Source organism: Arvicola amphibius, chromosome 4 (genome assembly GCF_903992535.2).
Source record: "Arvicola amphibius chromosome 4, mArvAmp1.2, whole genome shotgun sequence".
NCBI classification, from domain to species: Eukaryota; Metazoa; Chordata; class Mammalia; order Rodentia; family Cricetidae; genus Arvicola; species Arvicola amphibius.
This window is the reverse complement of record NC_052050.1, coordinates 26,169,794-26,184,334: the sequence shown is the minus strand read 5'-3', so window position 1 is coordinate 26,184,334 and position 14,541 is coordinate 26,169,794. Positions and strand designations below refer to the sequence as shown.

At 39.4% G+C, this 14,541-nt stretch overlaps 1 protein-coding gene across 6 annotated transcripts in view; it reads left to right on the top strand.

The window, feature by feature from the left end:
- LOC119812836 (speckle type BTB/POZ protein) overlaps positions 1–14,541 on the top strand; it is an 85,698-nt gene that overhangs the window by 23,626 nt on the left and 47,531 nt on the right. The gene's annotated exons all lie outside the window — the stretch shown is intronic.

Below are 14,541 nucleotides of genomic sequence, written 5' to 3'. Positions count from 1 at the left end.
TAAAAACTTTCATTTTAATTTTTAAATTTTTATCTTAAATCTTTTTTGTTGTTGTTGTTGCTTTTTGAGACAGTGTTTCTCTGTTACTGTAATAGCCCTGGCTGTCCTAGAACAGACTTTGTAGACTAGGCTGGCCTCAAACTCATAGTGATCCACCTACTTCTGCCTCCTGAGTGTTGGGGTTAAAGGTGAGTGTCACCAGGGCCTGGCTAAATCTTTTTTATGTGTATATGTATATGTGTGCCCGAGTGTATGTTTGTGTACTGCTTGTGTGCAGAAGCCTGAGTTCAAAAGTTGGATCACTTGAAACTGGAGATACAGTCTGTTGTAAGTCACCACGTGGGTGCTGGGAACCAAACCTCTGCAAGAATAGCAAATGCCCTTAACATGTGAGACATTAGCGCATCTAAACTCTGTAGTTACTTCTGTTGTCAAGTTCACAAATAAAAACATGTTGGTTTGAGTGTAACTATTTTTCTTCTACTTAAGAAGCTGGTAAGAAAAGTCCTGAAGAGCCACAAACTGCTAAGTAGTTACTGAATGAACACTAGCCTTTCTTTATCCAAATCAGTTGAGAGTGATCTCATATAGTTTGTTTAACATAATTTTTTGTTGTTATTCTGAGAGAGGGCCTCATGTATTTCAGGCTGGTCTCTATCTTACCATGTATCTGAGGATGACTTTGAATTTATTATTTCTGCTTTTACATTCCAAGTGCTAGGATTATGGATGTGAGCCATCACACCTGGCCAAACATAATTTGTATTTAAATTTCTTTTTGAATATGCTTTTGAGCTCATTCAACTATGGTTAATACATAATTTAAGGTCATAATTTCATTCCAGAATAAAGGATAAACAGTATCACCGTTTTTTTGTTTTTTTTTTTTTTTTTTTTTGGTGCCTCTCTTGGAACTAGTTCTTGTAGACCAGGCTGGCCTCGAACTTACGGAGACGGGCCTGACTCTGCCTTCCTAGTGCTGGGATTAAAGGCGTGCGCCACTACCGCCCGGCTCATCTTTGTTTTTAACCATAATACAAAGATATGTTGAAATTAGCCAAGTTAATGCAGTTTGTGAAAATTGAAGTTTAAAGTTTATAAAGGCAGCTGAGTTGTATATAAATAGTATAAAAGAAAACATTGGTCATCGTTTTTTATATATATATATACATATATATATATATATTATATTTTTCAAGATAGGGTTTCTCTGTGTAACAGCACTGGCTCATCCTGGAACTCCCTCTGTAGACCAAGTTGTAGTGGTATTTTGTTTATAATCTAACAAATAAAACTTGCTTAAAGATCAGAATGCAGAGCTAAGCCACTAGTTAGCCACACACCTAAACCACTAGTTAGCCTTAGAGGACAGGCTAAACAAAAAAGAAAGGCTTTCACTTTAACATAGTAAAATTACATATAACAAAACAGTTATCAAGCAAGAATTACAGTTACAATATTTATATCTATTTTATCTTTTTTTTCTTTTTTTTTTTTTTTTTTCTTTTTTTTTTTTTTTGGTTTTTCGAGACAGGGTTTCTCTGCAGCTTTAGAGCCTGTCCTGGAGCTAGCTCTTGTAGACCAGGCTGGTCTCGAACTCACAGAGATCCGCCTGCCTCTGCCTCCCAAGTGCTGGGATTAAAGGTGTGCACCACCACCGCCCGGCTCTATTTTATCTTTTATCATATCTAAGGAAAACCATAACTGTCTATTCTTCAACTCCATCAAAGACTCCAGAAGGATATAATATTACCTAAGTAAACAAGAAATAAGCAAGTTCCAAACTCTAGAAATGACAGACATCTCGCTGTCTGGACAGTCACCCAAATTTCTTTTGTACTCTTGGGGCATCCATCTTCGGCCTACAGGCCCATAGTTTCCAGCAGACATTTCCATGAAGCAGAAAATTCCAAAGGCAGTTCAGTCAGTATCTGCTGTGTCCTGCAGGATGTCTCACAGTCTCTTTCATGAATCAGAAACCTCGAAAGATCATCTCACCTTTAGGCAAGTTCAGCAGTCCTCTCTCTGCGGGTTCTCTGTGTCCAGTTTATGCAACAGTCCAGGCAAGAGCAGTTTCTTGCCCAAATGGCTATCAAACTCAATAAGGAGCCTCTTCGATGCCCATCTTCCTCTTGAAGTAGATTGGTGCTGCCAGGAGCATACATGTCTCATTGTCATGAACAGTCCTAAGTTATTAAAACATTTTAAATGCCAAATTCTGTAGTCTTTTAAAGAGATGAAAAATGCCTATCTAACTAAAATATATCTCTCTATATTAAAAATGAACTACACAATCACAATAACTCAATCAAGAGCAGAAATACATATACATATAACAAAATTGACCTTAAATATAAACCACTAAAACAAAATCCATATCAATGCAAATTATTTATATCTATATCATTTCCCCCTTAAATGTAAAAGAACATTCATAAGCAATATTTGGGAATATGGGCACAGTTCTCTCCAAACTGCTTCCTGCTGAATGGCGGCGCTGTTAATCAGATCGTTCTTGGTGTAACCTGTGTGTCAGGTTCCTCTCAGTCAGCAGTTGAGCAAAGTAATTTTTTGAGGGTGTTCACAGCAACCTTTCAGGAGGGCATGGTCTATCATACCATACTGGGATAGAAGCAATCCACAGGGTCTCATCCTCTGTGAAAACAAAAGAAGAATCTCTTTTCCAAAGTATCATATCCTTAGATCCAAATTCTGAAATCAAGGTATTTTCAAAATATCTATGTTGGATTAGTTCAGCAGCATTTATAAACAAATATCTTTTAGCAGCTGTTGCTCCTTCCTCAGCATTCAAACAATTCAAAGAGAGCATAATAGCATACAGTAACAAGATTCTCTGTGTATTTTCCATCTTTATGCGGCTTTATTTTAACCTCTATTTCGTTTATTATTACTTTTACTTTTTGAGACAGGTTCTCTGTATATCTTTGTCCTGGAATAACTCTGTAGACCAGGCTGTCCTTGAACTCACAAGAGATCCTTCTGTCTCTGTCTTCCAGGCATTGGGATTAAAGGCATGTGCTACCACACCTTGAAGTCACAGAGGTCAATATTGCTATCTCTACCTCACAAGTGTTGGGATTAAAGGTGTGTACTACCACACCCAACTACTTTCTTTCATCCTTTTTTACCCTAAGAACTTTAACCTTTAGCCTGCATATATTTTAACACACTTTAAATCATTTAGAGGTTTTCTTTGTTTTTGAATCTCTCTTTACTGTATCTCTCTTTTTCTGACCACATGAGACTTTAATGTCTTTAATTTACCAAGCAATATCGATAGGAATAAAGCTGTGGCTTTGACAGCTGGATCCAGCCCATTCCTTAGCTTTCCAGCCTCATGGGAGAGTACCGGCTGTAGCCGTGTTTATTGCCACAACTCTATGGCATTTCAAGATCCCTGCCAGCAAGCAAGCTGCAGCATTCTGCTCGCAGGCCACACTCAGTCGGCCTGCCTGTCTGAAAGAGTCACAGTTTGCCCTGGCAGTACGGACCAGAACGCCAGTATTTTAAAACAGCACAACTTTTTTCCTGCTATGGCTGAAAACAAACAAGCATGCAGTCAGCTTTTATCAACACCATTTGAGTGTTTCGTAGCAGGACCTCTTAAAAGCTGCAGGGTTTTGCAGCTAAAGCTGAGTCAGGAAGCCTCTCTTAGATGAGAGCAGTTGCTTGCCTCTGGTAAGCAGAGCAGACCCAAGAAATTGCTGCTACCAAGAAAACATGCTTTATTCTTTCCCAAGCTTTCTCAGGCTTTCTGTGGATTCAGTTATCCAGGTCTGGGTGCCATTCTGTAGTGAGAGCTGCAGGCAGTGTTCCTGCCACCCAGCTCCCGGCCGCCTGGCTAGCTTATGCCCCGAAATAACAACACACAAATTGTATTCATTTAAACACTGCCTGGCCCATTAGTTTCAGCCTCTTATTGTCTAATTCTCACATCTTGATTAACCCAATTTTAGTAATCTGTGTAGCACCACGAGGGGTGGCTTACCGGGAAGATTCTAGCCTGCATCCATCTTGGAGAGGAGAGTCATGGCGACTGCTTGAGGCATCTGCCTCACTCCCAGCATCCTGTTCTGTCTACTCCACCCACCTATGTTCTGACCTATCAGGCCAAGCAGTTTCTTTATTAATTAACCAATGAAATCATCAGATAGATAGAAGACACACCTACATCAGCCCAGCTGATCATCAATTTCAAAGTCACTTATTTTTGTAAATTATTTGCCTTCTGTAATCTGATTAGATAAAGTTTTCTACTACTAGTAGACAGCAGCCAATGAATATGCAGTTTACTTATCAGGCTATGTACAGTCAATCACCACATTTTCTTTTTTCTTATATCATAGTAGTTTGGCATTTAACATAGCAACCCAACCTAACACTGTTTATCTTTACACTGTGAACATGCTTAGTGTTGGGTCGGACGTCTTTGGGTTTGGTGTTTGGATTAATATCAGGTAGGTTATTTTTCTCTCCTTGAGTCATTGCTGCTTATTAATGTTAAGTCCAAGAAATATGTTTTTGTGTCTTGGAAACAAACAAGAGATAGTATTGAATAATGTCATTATTTTTATCTGCTGATTGTGTGGTTAGAATATTTTTTCCTATAGTTTAAATTTTTTCATTTGAAAATTCTTACTTGCTAGTGTTTAGAATTTGTTTGATAAATGGGATGTTTAACTGTTAGGTAGAATTTGTCAACACAACTATAAGATTTCAGTTTTTTTCAGCTTATAGTCAAATCATAAACTCCCAAATCATAAACCTACAGATCAAGGCTTAATAGTCTTAGAGTTTGGGGACCACCCACACTCTTTGTTAATCATTTTTTTAAGTAAACTGTAATTGAGTTTTTTTTTTTTTTTTTTTTTTTTTTTTTTTTTTTTTTTTTTTTTTTTTTTAAGGCAGGGTCTCGCTATGTATCTGGTTCACCTGGACCTTATTATGTAGATCAGGCTGACCTTGTACTCATAGAGATTCACCTGTTTCTACTTTCTAAGTGCTGGGATTAAAGGTGTCTTTTGGTCTTGACTTCTTTTTGTGTGTGGTTGCTTGTGTGTATCTGGGTGCACATGTGTGTGTGGAGGCCAGAGGTCAGTTTTGGTATTATTCCTCAGGACCTGTCCCACCTTGTTTTTTGAGACAGTATCCTCACTAGTACTTGAGGATCATTGATTTCACGAGAGTGGTGACTAGCAAGCCCCAGGGATTTGCCCTTCTCTGCCTCCCCAATGCATGAATTACTAGGACGTGCCACCACTTTGGAGATTTAAAAGAATATACCCTCCCTCCCCAAACCAAACAAACTAATAAACATGGATACTGGTAATTGAATTTAGGAGCTCACTTTTATAAGGCAAACACTTTACTGGTTAAGTCATCACCCTAGCCACTTATTTGACATTCCATCCAATTAATGCACCTATTGATATCTCTTTAGGTGCCTAAAACTGTTTGTTGTGAGTCTATGTCACAGTTGGACCCTGTAATGATGTAATCAGAACAAAGGCTAAAAGACTATCCTCATCATGAGAAAGAGTTCTAGCTGTCAGCACTGGTCTTAACATGGTTAGTTTTTTTGTTTGTTTTTTGTTTTGTTTTTCAAGACAGGGTTTCTTTGTATAGCCTTCACTGTCCTGGAACTCACTTTGTAGACAAGGCTGGCCTTGAACTGACAAAGATCTGCCTGCCTCTGCCTCTGTAGTGAAAGGATTAAGACATGTGCCACCACCACTGGCTGGCTCATGGTTCCTCTTATGGGTAGATGTTTATAAGGTTGGCCTTGATTCTGAGTGCTTCTTGTTACTGCCTGCAGTTATGAGACGTGAATCCTGGTGATCCTTGATATTAACAGAAGTGGGAAGCAGTTTTCTTAAGTAGTTTAGATGTTAGATATAGTAAGTTTACATTGGTGAGGAAGAAAGAATATATTGAGAATAGTCATATTGTTTTTTCTTCCTTATAATACTAGAGAGAACCTTTGCTGAAAATACTTTTATATGTATTAAATAGCAAATTACAAAGAAGTAAATTAGGAACTTTGTTTTGTTTTGCTTTTAAGAATCCATATACTCGACCAGGCAGGCAGTGGTGGCACATGCCTTTAATCCCAGCACTCGGGATTGTGAACTCACTCTGAGTTCAAGGCCAGCCTGGTCTACAAGAGCTAGTTCCAGGACAGCTAGGGCTGTTACACAGCGAAACCCTGTCTCGAAAAGAAAAAAAAAAAAAAAAAAAAAAAAAAAAGGAACCCATGTACTCCTTTTCCCTATACATGTAAATTCTTAGGGCTTTCTGGTGTTTGCATGTTTCTTTGCAAATATTTCCATTACAGAATTAGATGACAGTAGCCAAAGTAGGTGCCATGAATTAAATCAGTTATTATTGGCCATCTCTTGCATGTTAGATGTTGTATGAATTATTAATTTAAAAACCGTAAAAATACCAAGAGCTTCTTCATGTTTGTTATGTTAGCATATTTATATTTGCCACCTTTGGACTCATAGACTGATGTGCAGAAGAGAGCTGAATTAATAGAAATTCTTTCTTGGTAACAAAGGCAAGAAAATAAATCATACTTATTGTTCTAGTAGCTCATTCTGAACAAAAGTGGCCAGGTTAGCTTACATCTTAGTAAAATGCTTCCTGACCTGAGACAGAACTGCATTTTCTTGTGTTGATAGAACTCACAATACAAGGTGTTTACCTCCTCTCTGAGTAGGAATCTATTTTCTGCCCACATCAGCACTTCAGCCTTAGAGACAATAGACAGTACCATATATCACATCTGCTGGAGTTTTAGTTGAAGTTTTCCACTTAGTTAATGAAAGACAGTTTGGCCTGTTTTGTTTTGGTCTAAATCTCACTGATTCTTTTACTTTAAAATTTGTTTATTCCCATTTCCCCCAATCTCTGGCCATATCGAATGGATAGATACTCAGTGAGGAAATGCACTGGAAGTATTAGTACATTTTGATATAATAGCTAACAGTATACCAAGGTTCCTAGGGCTCCTCATAGACTGCTTTGCTAAGTTGTTGTAGTAACAAAAACCTGGAAATGATACAGCAGGGCTAGAAGGGAGTTCTGTACTATCATTAAAAAGGTGTGTGTATGTGTATAGATAAAGAGTTTTGTGCAACCATTAAAAAATAGGGGTGCTGGGCATGGTGGCACACTCATTCAATCCCAGCCCCTGGGAAACAGACAGGCAGATCTTTGTTAGAGGCCAGCCTGGTCTACATAGTTAAGTTCCAGGACGGCCAGAGCTACATAATGAGACCCTGTATGGAAAAACTAAAACTAAAACAAAACAAAAAAACAACAAGAATTAGGGAGTGTATGTGCCTACAAGGTGTGTGTGTGTGTGTGTGTGAGAGAGAGAGAGAGAGGGGGGGGGGTTGTTTTATGCTACTTATCATTTTTATTGTTGTGCAAATGCATGTACACACACACATCATGGAGGTCCAAGGACAATGTCCCAAAACTGTTTGTTCATGTGGGGACTGAACTCAGGTTGTCAGGCTTGGTAGGGCTTTAGAGAGTCTACAGAACTTTAACTTTTGGGTTATAGCTTCCTGTAACTCTCTCTGTTTGTCTCTGTCTCTCTCCTCTCTCTAAAAACAGAATCTTGCTATATTGTCCAGGCCGACCTCAAGCCTCAGTTCCCCTGTCTCAGCTTCCCAAGAGCAGGGTTTACAGAGATTACAGACTTGGGCCACCGTGCTTCCTAGAACTTTGCATCAATGTGCACTGCATCATATGAACTGCGTTCACACTCATTCGTAAAGGGAGCCAGGATAACAGTTTTTACATTATTTCCAAAGGGGCACAGAAATTTAGTACTGAAAATCAGATGAACTTTAATGCTTGACTAGTCTATATTTTTAAAATTGATATTATTTTTTATCTCATTCATAACCGGGGGAATAGATATGATAGTCTTCATAACTATCTTGTAACTTTTACACAGGTGACATAGTTTAAAGAAGAGAAAATTCAGATTTAGGGATGTATGTGTAAAACTGTACTAGAATTCAGGTGCCAGAGCAGCAGGAGCTGATGAGTATATTGGCAGCTCTTGTTTTCTTCTAAGTTTATTTAACTGATGCCCATTTCTCATTTGTAAAGAGCTGCATTTTTGCTGAATGGCCAATAGCTAGGCAAGAAGTATACGCGGGACTTCGGGGACAGAGGGACTCTAAGATAAAGAAAGGGAGAGACACCAGGAGACACAGAGAGGAAACAGGAGGTACAAGATGGAAGAGAGGTAATGCCACATGATAGAGCATAGATTAATATAAATGGGTTTATTTAAGTTATAAGAGCTAGTTAGAACCAGGTAGTGGTGGTTTAATCCCAGCACTTGGGAGGCAGAGTAACCTTACTACTAGTAGGGATGGGAAAAACTTTTATAAAGTTTAAGTGTATCATAGCCCTGTCTCAAATGGTATCTCTAAATATTTGATAATTCAGATAATTTGATTTAGGTAATAGGATGATTCTGCTTTGAAAGAGAGTTTTGAGTAGAAAGCCCTTTTACCTTTTGAACATCAGAATCAAACTATGTAGGCGCTGTTTTAATCAGCAAGGATTGGTTGAATTGTAAGAGGAAAGGGCTACTGGGGTCAAGAACAAATAAATTTCCAAATTTATCATTATAACTCCATATCCAGTTTGTAAACCTACCTTAATTTCGTTTTGGTTGTGACTGAGCAGTCGATTGGGCATCTTGACAGCTGACTTAAACTGAGCAGTCACATTACATAAGACTGGAGGCTAGGGTGGCGGTGTCAGTGTTTCGTCTGTCCTCATAGGGGAGAGAATTTGCTCAGTCCTTTTGTGTTCTGTGTACCGGGTAGCTAGTACCTCACCAGAGTCTTTGTGGTGTTGCTTTAATTTGTCTATCATTATTAGCTCTATTCTTAACTACAGCCAGACGGTTATCTTCCATTTGCACTTTGAAATTCTTCAGCCCAGTACTTCCCTTTCCCAATATAATTGTGTTTGGTCTCAGCTCTGCTGTTGGCTTCAGTGTCAATGTCACATTTGGCAAGCCACTAAGCTGCTTTGGAGTTTAGCTTCCTGATCGTTAGTATAAAATTACGTTTCTAGATATATCTTCAGGATGATTTTATTAATTAAACATTTATGGAGCTCATTCTATGTGCCAGTCACAATATAAGATGCTCTGGGTGTAGTCCTTTTCCCTCAAGAGAATAGTTGGATTCATTGCAAAGAACTTCCTTTTCTTTTTTTTTTTTTTTTCTTTTTTTGGTTTTTCAAGACAGGGTTTCTCTGCAGCTTTTTTAGAGCCTGTCCTGGAACTAGCTCTTGTAGACCAGGCTGGCCTCGAACTCACAGAGATCCGCCTGCCTCTGCCTTCCGAGTGCTGGGATTAAAGGCGTGCGCCACCACCGCCCGGCTTTCCTTTTCTTTCTTAAGATCAATTTAGTCTTTTACTTCTGAAAAATTAGTATTAACAAATTCAGTTTTCACTCAATAAGATATTCGTTAAAGTGGTTGATGTAGAAATGAGATTCAGTTTTCTTTACAAATGTGGTCACAGGTTGGTTCTCATGCCCCAGTGGATGACCCATGCCTATGTGCATATGGACAGCACTAATTGGATCCAGTGGGTTCGGAGGGGAAGGAAGGGAAGGAGAAGAGAGAGAGAATGAATATGAATGCTGAGGCAAAATTGTCTAAAATACTCATGTTGGTACCTTTCCCCACTGCCCTGTTTATAAGCAGTTTTTCATCTTGGAAAATTCCAGTGTTACTGTCAGGTCTCATTATGATTAGTTGTTTTCTTCTTTGAGACAGGGCATCACTGTGTAGCTCTGGCTGCCCTGGAACTACTATATAGATCGATAGAGTTAAAGTCAATGGTTAGAGGACTGGAGAAATGACTGAGCAGTTAAGAGCACTGGTTGCTCTTGCAGAGGTCCAGGATATTTCCAGTGTCTACATGGCTGTCCATCATCATTTGTTTGTAACTCCAATCCAGGGAATTTTATACCTTCTCTGGTATACTTGGATGTGAGGCATGCACATGGTGTACAGATGTATTTGCAGGCAAAAAATAAAATACACAAAAATATATTCAGTGGTCAGAAAACTAGTCTGCCTTCCTGCCTTCACTCCTTCTCCCATTCTATCTGTGGTGGGTGCTGAGTATAGGGCCTCTCGAATGCTAGGTAAGAACCCTTACCATTAAGCTATGCCCTCAGCCCTAAACTAGTGATCTCTCTCGAAGTGGAGGGGGACTGCGAGGGTGGGACAGGGGCCAGCTAGGTGGCTAGTGTGTAAAATCACTTGCTCTACAGCCTAGCAACATGAGTGTTCCATCCCTAGAACTCAAGGTGGAAGGAGAGAAGCAACTCCTGAAAGTTGTCCTTTGACTTCCATATGCACACACCATGGCATATGTGTAGCTACATTCGCGCGCGCACACACAAACACACACACACACACACACACACACACACACACACAATCAGAGAAGAGCAGCAGCAGCTCAGGAAACCCTACCACTCTGACTGAGAAACTAGTGGTTGGCAGTTTATAGCTGCTGGGGAATGGAGAGTTGGTTTTCTTTACAGGTGTAGCCACTGGTAGGTTCCTTGTGTTTCTGTGCATATGGGCAGCACTAATTGGACTCAGTAGGTTAAAAGCGACAAAATTTAGAGGCATAATAATTATTTGTTTTTAAATCAGACCTAAATTAATTGTACAAGGGAATTTTCTAAGATTAAGTATGGCCTAGAGTTGGGTATAGTGGATTGGGCCTGTCTTCAACTACTCAGGAGGGTGAACTAGGAGGATCCATTGACCTTAGGAGATTCACTAGGTAGTATAGTGAATCTCTGTTTCAAAAACGTATCTAATCTGTATCATAAATCTGTGACTTTGTTAAAAAAGTTTATGACCAAAATAAAGATAAAATCCTGTTGAGTATGGGGAGAAAAAAGAAAAAGAAAAAAAAAAAAAGAAGCAGCAAACCACTGTTGAATTTTCTCATGAGAGCCTCGGTACCCTGTCCTGGTCCTCAGTTCTGTAGGAACAGAATGTCTTTGTTTTTTTTTTTTTTTTTCTTTTGTTAATTGATATAGAGTCTGACTACATAGCTCAAGCTGTCTTTGAATTCTTGCCTCTAGAGAACTGGAATTATAGGCATGCGCCTCCACACCTGATTAGAATGTCATTATTATAGTTGCACCAAGAAGATGATTGGACTGTAGGCTATAAATACCATAGTGGGTTAATGCACATGAAACATCATCCAAGGAATAGGGACTGGGCTGTTACTTTTGATTGAGGTCACAAACTCTATAAAAAGGAGACCCATCTTTCTACCCCTTAAAAGGTGTCTTGAGTTAGTAACAGGAAGCTAGCAATGAGCTAGTGTGCTGATGCACATTTATCCCCAGTGCTAGGAGACAGAGGCAGTGGTGGCAGGGGGATCTCTAATGAGACCAGCCAGGTCTAAATAGACCATCCTGGTCTACATAGTGAGTTTCAGTCCTTCCAGGGATATATAGTGAGACCTTGTCTCATAATAACAAAAAGGAGCTAGCGATGTGAATGTCTAGGAAAATGATCTTTAAGGAACTTCTCAGCAAGGAAGAGAGAATCAAAGGCCTGAGATGAAAACAAGCTTGACTCGTTTATAGAAGGCCAGTGTGTTTGGAGTCAAAATACGGAAAGAGAGGCAGGCATGAATTTAACATGAGCTGGCTCCCATATATAAGGATCTTATGGGGTCTGATATAGAGGCTGAATTTTATTTTAAATGTGGTTAAGAGGAAAAGTGCATGATCTAGCCGGGCGGTGGTGGCGCACACCTTTAATCCCAGCACTTGGGAGGCAGAGGCAGGCGGATCTCTGTGAGTTCGAGGCCAGCCTGGTCTACAAGAGCTAGTTCCAGGACAGGCTCTAAAAAAGCTGCAGAGAAACCCTGTCTCGAAAAAAAAAAAAAACCAAAACAAAACAAAAAAAAAGTGCATGATCTGGTTGGCATTTTAAAAAGTTTACTGTGGCTACTTTGTAGACTGAGCTATAGAGGAAGTCAGAAAGTAAGTTAAGAGCCAGGTAACACTGTTCAGGGGAGAGAACACTGTGGCTTGGACACAGTGAATAATATGGAGTAAAGAGGCCTAGTGCCTGGTAGGACTTGATAATGGGTGGGGTATGCAAACATATCCTGTTGACCTGAGCAACTGTGTTGAAGGCAGTGGCAGTTAATTGTAGTTATGCTAGATACCACAAGTAAATGTAATTTAAGAACTGTAGAAATTCTGCTTTTTAATTCTGTAACTTGTGGCAAAGGAGCAGTAGAGGTCTTTAGAAGAAAAGATACTAGTTTCCTGGAAACAATAGAATATTATTCTGAGAGGTTGGAATAGTAAATGTTTTATTTTTAAGAGCTGATGGATGAATTGTTTATGTGTGGAAAGTCATTATAGAAGAATTAGGTACATAGTATCTGTTCCCAGTATTCAGTCTTAGAGAAAGGTATGAACCCAGTCAATAGCTTACTGATGTCTCCATTAATAGTGATGCTCAAATGCTGGGTGGTGGCGCACGCCTTTAATCCCAGCATTTAGGGAGGCAGAGGCAGGCGGATCTCTGTGAGTTCAAGACCAGCCTGGTCTACAAGAGCTAGTTCCAGGACAGAGAAATCCTGTCTCGAAAAACAAAAAAAACAAAACAAAATTGCAAGATAGGGTATATAAACATGCTTTCTGTGAGCTGTTTCCCCAATTTTCTACATGTTGAATAAAAGACATATTGTTATGATTACAGTGTGAGGTCCAACTTTTGGTGGGTCCCATGGTGGGTGAAAGACAAATACACCATACAGATAGAGCTTGAGTGTGGAGTATATTGAGAAAAAGGAATAGGGGAGGAAAGAGAACCAGTGTGGGGGAATGGGAAGGGGAAGAGAAAAAGAGAGAGAGAGACAGAGAAGGACAGAAAGCCACTTCTTCAGGGAAGTGACAGAAAGGAAGAAAGCTGGAGTGGGTGGAACTTGTCTCTTAAAGGGACCTTTGCACCTGCATAGTGACATAGCAGCCATAGGACCCTAGGCTGGCTAGGGTACTGCCTGAGTTCATCCTACCAGGTGACAGGGGCCAGCATAAAGCCTGAATCCTAACACATATAACACATTCTTACATACAACCTTATGTAAGAATCAGGAAGTCAAAGGATTAGACTCTTAGATTAGTAGTTAAAAGACTTGTAGTTTAGCTTAAGCTCCTTAATAACCATGTGACCAGGACAGCTGGGAAGCTTATTTCCTTGTTTGTAAAATGCTTATTCTGCATGCTTCACTAAGTTGGTAAAAATCCCAAATAAGATCATGTCAGAGTGCTCTGAAAACAACCGAAGCCACTTAGCACTGAATACAGTTCTGCTTTTGAAGCAGTCCTTATATAGCTCAAAACACTGAAATAAACAGGTCCTTGGGGGGGAGACCAGGAGGATGGGGTAGGTATATATAGATTGTATCACAGCTCTGAATTTTGAAGTTATAAATTCTACTATAGTGGTCGGTTGTACAGACCTATTCAAGTGGCTTTATAGTTCTTAAACAAGGTGACTTGTAACTGGTGACTCTGAATTAATTGAAGGTTTGTGATGTACAAGTAAGTTTGATTTCACTCCCATACTTGATAATCAGAACTTTATTTCTAGTCTTATTGCTAAAATGAAGATAACAATATAAGGTTAGTTTTTTTTCTTGCCCCCCCCCTTTTCTCCCTTTATTTTAGATTTGAGCTATGACGTGAATTTTATTTGGTTTATTTGGAGTTGTATTTTCCCTCAAGAAGTGAAAAGTACGGGGCTGGAGAGATGGCTCAGCGGTTAAGAGCATTGCCTGCTCTTCCAAAGGTCCTGAGTTCAATTCCCAGCAACCACATGGTGGCTCACAATCTGTAATGGGGTCTGGTGCCCTCTTCTGGCCTGCAGACATACATACAGAATATTGTATACATAATGAATAAATAAATATTAAAAAAAAAAAAGAAGTGAAAAGTACAAATATGCCAGAAACAAGAAAAGTAAAGGAAGGGAAGGAAAAATATTAGAAAGAAAAAAGACTTAAAATGTTTTAAAGTAGTCCTCCCCCCTCAAAAAAAAAGTCTCAAGTGATTTTTGGAAAATCTGTCTTTGAGTTTTCACACACTAAAATCTGAGGTCGTTTCGAGGAGGAGGGATTGGTCTTCAGAGGTAGGGAGGGCCCCTCTTCAGAGTAGTGTGGGGGAAGAATGAGATTTGCTATGAAAAACATTCTGTACAGGGACCAAAGCCTTTCTGAGCTTTCTTTTATTTAGGAAGTGCTTCCTTACTAAAGTGTGTGAAACCAGTGTCTTTTTCCTCTTTGCTTAAGTCACCCGCCACTATATTATTTCCATCAATCACAGGAAAGGTATTTTATGGTGAGATCTGGTTAGATCTTTTGACTTTTGGGGTATGGTAAGACTCCATTCAGGCTTCGTTATTGTCTGTTTA